Here is a 9,906-nt window from a genome sequence, read left to right on the forward strand (position 1 = left end):
TGTGAAGGGATTTCCTCCTTCACAACAGCTTAGCTGTACTTCTGCAGAGTTTTCCAGGTCCTTAATGTTTTCCAGGTCCTTAATCCCAGTCATTCCAGAGGCATAATCTGGATTGCAGGACGTGGATCTGAGTGGATCCACAGGCTCAGCTCATGAATGGGAGAGCTCCCAGCGTTTCATCCTTTGTGCACAGAGCTTGGCATGCCAGCAGCCACAGGCTGTACCTTTTCAAGTAGCCCTGAAATGTTTCCCAGGGCCGAAGGCTTTCACAGGTCAGCTGTGACAGGGTCCAGACTGTGCGTGGTGATGAATGCTGCTTGGAGACAAAGTGTTCCGTAGCTTTTTCAGTTATTGTTCCCCACGCTCCTGGAACTGTAACTCAGCTCAGCTCCACCCCACAGGCCCAAATTTCATGTTTCGTAGGTCAGCACAGACTTCAGATGTGCCCTGCTAGTGGGTACCAGTGTTCACCCCCTGGACAAACAACCAGGGCTTTATTTCTTTTTAAATGAATCATCTGCTTCCTGTGTGGATTGCTTTGAAAACTTCACCCGGAGCCACGTGGGACAGGAGATGTGATGCACGTTTCCCAGGGAAGCTGCATGAATCAGCAACTGATGCAAAGCCTTTTTCTCAGCACTGTTTACTGTTACATTAATTTCAGATGTCGGGCCTCAACCTCATTTTGTCAATTTCAGCGACCACAGGGTAGGTACTGTTTGTGAAAGGTGCCAAACTTAGTTCTCGCGTCAGCAGAAGAGAAAAATAGCCCTAATTTCTGCGGGTGAGCTGTTCTGGGAGCGGAACAGCTGCTGGCACAGGGGCAGAGAGGGCAGGCCGGGCGGCGGAGGGCTCGGTGCAGAAACGCTGCGGCGCAGCCGGAGGCACAAGCGGAGCCGGGCGCTGCGCTGGCTGCGGCGGGCCGGCTCCCCCGGCGGGCACCTCGGGGCCGGGCAGCTGCCGGGGCAGGAAGGAAGGGCCGGGACGCGGCTCCCGAGCGCGGCGGGGCCGGGCGCGGTCCGCTGTCCGTGCCCTGGGACCGCCGTGCCCGGCAGCGGCAGCCGGGGCAGAGCGCGGCTCTGCGCGGCCGGGAGCAGGGTGGGGAACCCAAATAACCCCGGCTTGCCCTCTCCCACAGCCCTGCCCGGGGAGCCCAGGGGCTCGGGGAGCACAAATCAGGGACTCGGAGCAAGGGACGGACCGTCCACTGCTGTCCCGGAGGGGCTCAGCCCCCATTCCAGGGTGACATCTGTCAGTAGACATTGACTCCACCGAGTCCTGCACACGCCTGGACAGTCAGCACGGGCACAGGACAAGCCATGGGACACGGGGAGGAACGCCCAGGGCTGCACAGGGAGCCCAGGGAGGAACGGAATGCAGAACTGGGGCATGGATGGGTTTGTGGGGAGCAGGAGGGGAGGCTGGGGGCCGGGCAGTGGCAGGGCGGTGGGCACAGGGCAGCTCAGCGGCCGTGCCCCGCGGGGTCAGCGCTGCCTGAGCGCCGTCAGCCCTCCCGGGCGGCCCAGCCGGGCGGGACCGAGCCCCGGGGGCGGCTGCGGGACCGAGCCCCGGGACCGAGCCCCGGGGGCGGCTACGGGACCGAGCCCCGGGGGCGGGATGCGGGACCGAGCCCCGGGACCGAGCCCCGGGGGCGGGATGCGGGACCGAGCCCCGGGGGCGGGATGCGGGACCGAGCCCCGGGGGCGGGATGCGGGACCGAGCCCCGGGGGCGGCTGCGGGACCGAGCCCCGGGACCGAGCCCCGGGGGCGGGATGCGGGACCGAGCCCCGGGACCGAGCCCCGGGGGCGGGATGCGGGACCGAGCCCCGGGACCGAGCCCCGGGGGCGGGATGCGGGACCGAGCCCCGGGACCGAGCCCCGGGGGCGGCCCCGGGGGCGGCTCCGGGACCGAGCCCCGGGGGCGGCTCCGGGACCGAGCCCCGGGGGCGGCTCCGGGACCGAGCCCCGGGGGCGGCTCCGGGACCGAGCCCCGGGGGCGGCTCCGGGGCGGCCCCGGGGCGGCTCCCGGGGGCGGGCCCGGCCGCTGTCATTGAGATGCCGCCCGTGCCCCGCCGCCGCGGCAGCGCTGCGCTCCCGGCCGCAGGTAACGGGGACCGCTCGGGATGGGCGAGGGGCGGGTCCGGTCCGGTCCGCGCCGTCGGTCCCGGCTGCGGGAGCTGCTGGTGCTGCCGCTGTCCCGCTCCCACCGGGGTCTCCCGTTCGGCGCCGCGGGCTCTTTCTCCGCACGTTGGGGCGATGATTTAGCGGTTTCTGTCCGATCTTGCCCCAAAGGCAAGTTTGCTTGTAGGTGCGAGGAAACCACACACGTGCGCCCCGCTCTCCCTAACAACAAAATACGCGAACAAAAAATCCTCCCCGCAGTCCTCAGCTGCTGAATTCACAGCCGGTGACTTTGGCTTCTTAAGCAGATTGGGGGAAATACTGCGTGAGAAGTTTGGCCCGAGCCGGGGGCGCAGGCGGCAGAGCGAGCTCTCCGCGTGGATGTCAGCGGCGGAGCGCGGAGCCCGCGGGCCGCTCGGAGCTCCGGGGCAGAGCAGACAGGCTGTGCCGCTCTCTGCTGGGGTTCGTACGCTGCCCGAGGCGTTCCGGCTCGCTCCGTTTGTGTGCGCGCACATGGCTCCCCTGCCGGCTCTGCCCCACCTGCCCTGGGTGCGTCTGGTGCTCTGCATCTTCCAGGCATCGCGTGTCTTACCGACGGGCTCACAGCTCCTCGTGGCTCCTTGTTGCAGGTGTGTTTGCTCCAGTCCCGGGCAGCTTCCTGAAGTTCCTGCTTCCAGGCAGGTCTGGGTGAGGCTTAAGGTGCTAGTGGGATGTGTGAGATCAGTCTGAGTGCTCTGAAGGGGCTGTAAAATGGGAAACATTAGCTCTCCCTTAGGCATGGAGCTCTCGTTCCAGAGGAGCAGACTTGCTGGCCCAGGAGATTCAGCAGATTTAGAGATGGAAATGACAATCATGGAGGGTAGAAAGCCCTCAGTGAACCATTTCCTTCACTTTATCTCTTTCTGTGATTCTGTCCTGGCTCCCATGTGGGGCTCTCTGCAGCAAGGCAGAGAGACAGATGTTGGGAGAGCTCTTGTACAACCTGAGAAAAATCCAAGCTGGAAAAGACACTAATTCTGAACGTCTGCAGGCAGCGTGTAATTCTCCCTGCTTTGATTCCAGCTGACACTAGCTAGAGAGGCACTTGCCTCAGTTCCTCCATCTGTGAATTGACCTGGCCAGGCCAGCGAGGAACCCCTGGGGCCAGACTGGGTGGGAAGGTCAAGGCAAGGAGGGAGTGATAGCAGGGCCATGGCAAACCCCCTGCCCTGCCCTGCCCTGCCCTGCCTGCCCGGTTCAGCACCAGGAGCAGGAGGATGGCACAGGCTTCCATGCGTGCTGCTGGGTAATTTATCCTGGGTTTTGCTCCCATAAGATTTAGTAAATTACCCGCTAAATTCTTGCTGAGCAATCTGCCGTCGAACAGGTGCTTAATGCTGCACAGTGCTCTGGGCTCTCTCTCTTTGTGGAAAGTCTGTGGAAAGCTGGGGAGCAGCTCTGGGCCCCTCTGATAAGCCTCTGCATGTGACACAACATTCCTGAATCAATATTTCTTGAATGCAGGCATTTTCCCTCTTGTCCTGTTCTTCCTTTCTTGACATTTGCCAAAAAGCCATGCCAGAGCTGCTTCCCAGCACAATGTTGAGGTCACCTCAGCTGACAGATGTGGAGGAACGCTCTGAACTCGAGTTCTTTCCTCTCTGGAGAGCCCCAGGAAGGCCATGGGAATACTCCAGGGTGCTGAACTCCGCAGGCACTCTGGCTGGGTGCAGACCTGCAGCAGGACACACAGATCAGTGACAGTAGCTGGAGTTCAGAACCTTTTTTGGGGGGATGGTGTGGCTCTTTTGTTGGTATTTCTCCCTGCTGTGCAAGGTGGCAGTGGTGTGACAGGGCTTCTCCGAGGCTGAGCTGCTTGGCTCTGGCGTTGTGAGTGCAGGGCTGAGGAGGAAGATCCATCCACCTGCTGGGGAGCAGCTCTGCTCCTCGCCCTGAGGAGGAGCTGGGACCTGGGGAACAGAGGGAGACATCCCCTCTGTGCTGGCAGAGCGCTCCCTCCCCTTGTCCAGAGGGAGGAAAGTCTTCACACACTTCCCCCACAGTCTATTTTTAGGAGTGAAAGCTATTCAAGAGGGAAGTATTGATTTTCCTCCTTTCCACCTTGAACATTCTGTTTATGGTTTCCTTCAGTTTGTGTGCACCATGCACAAAGCTATTCCTGCTTCTCCCCTCGTGCCCCAACCAGTCCAGGATGTGCGGCCTTTGCTCAAACCACTTCTTTTTTTGTGCCTGAAGTCTCTTCATGCCCAGAAATTCATATTTTAAAACTAATTCTGCTCCTTGGGAGCCAGAATGTGTCAATGTGAAACCTCACCACTGTCAGCTGAGAGAGTGGGGGGAAGCAGAATCTCTCCTGCCTTCCCTGGACTGACAAGGGCCAAATTCTCTTGCTGGCTGTTCTTGATTTACAGCAGCTGGATGGAGCATAGGGCTGGTTGTAGAGGTTTTTTTGTGGGGGTGGTGTTTTTGTTTGTTTGTTTTGATTGTAGGTTTTGTTTGCTTGTTTTGGGCTTTTTTGTTTGTTTTTTTTTCCCAGTAGCATCAGTTTATAGGCAAAAATCTGGGTCTCAGGTAGTATTAAAAAGCAACAGTGCTGTTTCTATATTTTTTTTTTTTCTTTTTTTGCCTGCTATTACATAGAAGTGCTGAACATCAGAGGTTTCTGGCACAGCACAGTTCTCTTTGTGAGCCAGGGAGGCTGGAGGGCAGCTTGGCCAGCCTGTGCTGCAGGAGTAGCTCTGCCTGTAGCCCTGGCAGTGATCAGAGGGCAAGCCCCCCATGAGTGCAGCTCATGTCCCCAAAAACAGGCAGATATCACAGGCTTGTCAGACAGGATGGCCGTACTCTTGGGGTTTTATTCTGTTTTCTTCTTTAAATCTTCTTTTCGCATGTTGCGCATGCACAGGTGGTGTGGTGGGAGCGCAGAGTGCCACGGGAGCTCCAGCCAGGTCCTCTGGCTCGGCTGTTTCCCTGGCTGTATCTCCAAGAACATCTTTAGGAGCTCTGTGGGAAGTAGGTGAGTTGCTGCTCTGTCCTCGTGTCTCACCAGAACTGGCTGACCTTCAAAAGCTCTGCTGCAGAGACGCTCGGCCGTGCCAGAAGAGTCTCTGGTGCAGCTCAGAGCCACCTCTGTCAAGAAGGAGCTCGGTTTTCTTCCCCTGCCTGGCAGGACAGGGAGCAGGAGCAGAGCCTGCCTGGTGCGCTGGGGTGGCCCACCTTGGAGCTGCACAGTGTGAGATGTGTCACCAGAGCACAGCAGGGGACACCACGGGAGCACAGTGGTCCCTGGGGTGGCAGGGACCTTTAAAGGCCATCTAACCAGCCCCTGCCATGGAAGGACACCTTCCACTGTCCCAGCTGCTCCAAACCCATCCAGCCTGGCCTTGGGCACTGCCAGGGCTGGGGCAGCCACAGCTGCTCTGGGCACCTGTGCCAGGGCTGCCCACCCCACTGTGCATTGTTCTTTTGCTTATATAGTCCCAATCTGCCTCTTTGGCTTTAAACCCACCATCCCTTGTCCTGTTATTGCATAAAAGTCTGTCCCCATTGTTGTAACTGCAGGCGAACCCAGTGGGAAGAAATGACAATGTCTGACTCAATTCAGAAGGCTGAATGATTTCTCTATTATAACTATGCTAAAATACAGTAATATACCATATAAAAAGGAAGATACTAAAACTACATACTACTTTCTCTGACTCTAACACAACTCCTGACCCTCTCTGAGAGTCCAGCCCCAGGTGGGTTGGATTGGCCACCAGGCTCAAACAATCCTCACCAGAATCCAACCAAGCATCACCCCAGGTAAACAATTCTCCACACACATTCCACATGGGAAAACAAGGAGCAGAAATAGAAATTGTTTTCTCTTTCATTTCTCTCTGTGCACCTCTATGAAAAACCCTGAGAGGGAGAGAAATGTGCTTGCCACACCCCATCTTTCTTGTAAGCTCCCTTTGGGCGCTGGAAGGGGCTCTGAGGTCTCCCCAAAGCCTTCTTTTTTCCAGCCTGAAAAATTCCAACTCTCTCAGCCTTTCCTCATGGGAGAGGCGTTCTAGCCTTCTGATCAACTAGGATGCCTCCTCTGGCCTGGCTCCAGCAGCTCCTCATCCTTGCTGTGCTGGTCAGGGCTGGGGCAGCTCTGCAGGTGGGCTCTCACAGGAGCAGGACAAAGGAGTAGAATCGCCCTCCCCTGCTGCCCAGCTGGGGTCAGGCCAGCACAGGGGGTTTTCTGGGTGCCAGCACACATGGCCCGGGCACTGTGAGCTTGTGAGGCCCGAGCTGGACAGCGCCCTGGGGCTCCTCTGGCAGGGGAGACCCTCCTGGAGCAGTTCTGAGTCAGGAAAAGCAGACACACATTGGACTTTTTCGCTCTTCAGCTTCTGTTTATTCTTATGAAAACTTCAGCGCACTGGTTGCACCAGACTCTGTGTGAAGGAAAAATGGACAAAAATGGCCAAGAACCTCACGCTGCAAGGTCTTTTTAAGTCTAATCAAAAGTAAACTACTTATTTAGGAGGTGACACCTAGATTATTTTCTTTTTTAACCTAACAACTGACTTCTAAAGACCTGCAATGCAGATTTTTTTTCCTTCCTTACAAGATATTATTAAGAAGAAAGAGGAAGAAGAAGAGAAAATAAAGGAATTTGAGGCAACACGTTATATCTTCTATCTTGAACCCATCTATAACATACTAAAAATCCTGAAATCTAAATTTCTCACCCATGTGACATACTACACTGCTCTCTACAATCTGTTTCACACTTTTATGATCTGTAGTTTACCTTGAGGCTTAGGAGGTTTTCTCCATGAATGAGGGTCAGAGTCAGAGCTCCCCTGGGAGTCAGAGCAGCCAGGGCAGACAGGAGATATTCCCCTGCCCTGGTTCCCACAGCCCAGCTTCTCCCAGGGCTGCTCTGGAGCTGCTCCTCCTCAGCCAGAGCTCCCTGCTGGTGCCATCCATTACCAGGAATGCTTCCCAGAGCTCCTGTGGGTGAGGCTACAGGTGCACAGCATCCAGAGTTTTACAGCAGCTTGTGGCAATGTCTGATCAGGCTTTTCTCTGCATGCTGCTCCTGCTGCCACGTCTGCTGGGGGACAATACCTTAAAAAAATGTGTCCTGTCAAAAAGACCACAAAGCCTTTTGCCCATCAGCAGATTTCAGTTCAATGAATTCCTACTTTCCATGAAATGCTGGAGTACTCTCCTTGGAAGCGGGTTTGGTTTTTCGCTTGCTGCTCAGATCTGTGCTGTGCGTGTCCTGACACAGCTGGCTCTGGCGTGGACCCTTCAGCTCTGCTCTGCTCCTGGGCACCCAGAGCCACCCACCCGGGCTCCTTCCAGGCACTGAGCCGTGGCTCTCCACAAGGGTCGGGTGGCCACGGAAATCCCTGTGGGGTCAGAGCTCCCTGTGACCCAGCTGAAGGAGCTCTGTGTGTGCGGATCCCAGCTCAAGCTGCTTGGTGCTGTGCTCAGAAACAGCTGCACAGGGGCAGGGGGAGCCCTGGACAGCCCAGGCTGGGGAGAGCTGCCAGATGGGTGGCCATGGGTGGCCAGCTGGGTGGCCCAGGGTGATCCTGAGTGACCCTGGGTGACCCTGGGTGGCCTGGGGTGGCTCTGGGTGACCAGCCGGGTAACCCTGGGTGACCCTGGGTGACCAGCTGGGTGACCCGGGGTGACCTTGGGTGGCCAGCTGGGTGGCCCTGGGTGATCTTGGGTGGCCCTGGGTGATCCTGGGTGGCCCTGGGTGGCTCTGGGTGGCCCGGGGTGACCCTGGGTGACCAGTTGGGTGACCCTGGGTGGCCCTGGGGTGACCCTGCCCCTCTCAGCATGTGCCCTGAGGATGCCGTGGGGACAGAGGCTGCTCCTGCTGCTGTGCACTTTTTAGGGAAGTACCTGCCAAGCTGCCTCCTCCAGGACACCTGCTGTTTGTCCCAAATGCTCAGGTTTCCTGAAAGGACAACATCTTCTCTTTCCTTATTTTCTGTATTCCATCCCCATATTCCACCTGGGGGTTTTAACTGTTTGTGTTCGTTCTTCAGACTTTTTCTGCTTGTCCTGTAGAGGCTTTCTCTGGGCATTCCCTCTTGGAAGGCCAGATATAAAGCCTGTCCGTTCTGCAGGGTGGAGGGGAAGGGCTGAGGGCTGGAGCTGCAGAGGGAGGTGGTGGGGAAGCACCTGGGGAGGGTCACGGCGCAGCAGCAGCTCCAGGCACCCCAGCACGGAGCCTGGGGCAGGAGCCCGCGTGGGCAGCACGTTCCCCGTGCTCAGAGGGAGCCCTGGGCGCTCGTGGGGACAGGGAGGGACAGTGTTGTGCTGCTGAGCAGAGAGGTGAAGCCAAAGGCAGAGCACGGCTGTGGCCGCTGCCACACGAGTGCCACAGGCAGTGGCACACGGGGCTGAGAGGGGCCAGCAGGAGCTGCACCAGCTCAGGCTGCTCTGAGGGATCCTGTGTGTGCTCTGCTCCTCCCGTGGCCACCTCCTGCTCGTCCTCTGGGCTGGGGTCAGACTTGCCACCCTCACCTGTGGCTTCTGGAGGCACAGCTGGGTCACAAGGTGCCCATTTCTCTAGAAGGGGTCAGATTTCCTGTTCCTCAGCTCTGACTCCTGGAATTTGTGGTTCAGAGGTGCCTCTCAGGAGCGATGTGGGAGCTGTGTGGCTGCAGGAGCAGGCTGAATGGTGTTGAATCAGGAGGAAAGCACCCAGAGAGGGCCCAGAACTGCCGAAGGGCTGAATTTCCTCCATTTCCTGCCCACGGCTGAGCAGGCAGGCAGCACATCAGGCTGGAGCGGCTCCCTGTGAGGAGCTCACCAGCAAAGTGGGTCCTGCCCTCCCTTCTTGGTTGGCAAGTGTGAGCTGGGGGAGTACCGAGGCCTGGGAAGGAGCTGAGTGGAACAGGGCTGATTTTTGCTGAGACAAAACGTTTCGTGGCTCATCTGAGTTTCCAGCCACCTCTGCTGCTCACAGGCTGACCTGCTGCTGTTTCTGCTGCAGCCACTTCTGCCACGGACCAGCAGCCTGCTGCCCCAGCATGACAGAGCGTGTCCCTGAGGCACAGAACCCCCAGGCCCAGCAGAAGACACGAGGGAGGAGGTCAGGACGCGCGGGACTCCTGGGCTGGTCAGAAGGCACCCAGTGAAAGGTGGATACAACAGTTTTGGGTCTGAAACACAAAGACCTGACGCTCTTCGTGACTTCTGGCAGATACAGGCATAACTTGTTTAGTTTTGTGTCAGGTTCTGTCTCCCACAGTCCTTCCCAGGGTTAGAGCTCAGAGGGTTGGCAGTGGTGCATGGCTGCAGTGGTGCATGGCTGCAGTGGTGCCCTGCAAGGCACCTGCTGGGGTGTGCAGCTGCCACTGGTGTCTGCAGCTGCAGGGTCAAACCAATTCCCTGTTTGACTGAGGACCGTGCTCTGTGAGGCTCAGTTTGGGGGTGGGAAGCTCAGCCAGCCTCTGCACCTCCGAGAGAAGCCCATGGAGCCATGAAACCCATGGAAAAGGAGTGCAGCCCTCACTGTCTGCCACGGAAGGGTAACGCAGCGTCACCGAGACATGGTTGACCAAAATCACCAAGCAGGGGAGGCTGGGTGGGCAGGGGGGTTCTGTGAGTGTCACAGCTGGTGTCACCCTCTGTCACAGCTCTGCCCTTCACCAGGTGCCAGCTGATCTCTTCGTGTTACTAATGGGTTGTGAGTTAGTGCTGGTAACTCCCAGAGCTGTCCAGAAGAATTCCTCAGGCACCGTCATTCTGTTTTCCTGTGATTTCTGTCGCTTCCAGGTA

At 58.0% G+C, this 9,906-nt stretch overlaps 1 long non-coding RNA gene across 1 annotated transcript; it reads left to right on the plus strand.

The window, feature by feature from the left end:
* Nucleotides 1-468: 468 nt before the first annotated feature.
* Nucleotides 469-9,862, plus strand: LOC110482541 (uncharacterized). Its single transcript, XR_002467426.2, has 3 exons — nucleotides 469-708; nucleotides 9,119-9,266; nucleotides 9,781-9,862. It is a non-coding gene; the product is annotated as an uncharacterized LOC110482541 (long non-coding RNA).
* Nucleotides 9,863-9,906: the final 44 nt, after the last annotated feature.

Source organism: Lonchura striata, chromosome Z, assembly GCF_046129695.1.
Source record: "Lonchura striata isolate bLonStr1 chromosome Z, bLonStr1.mat, whole genome shotgun sequence".
NCBI lineage: Eukaryota > Metazoa > Chordata > Aves > Passeriformes > Estrildidae > Lonchura > Lonchura striata.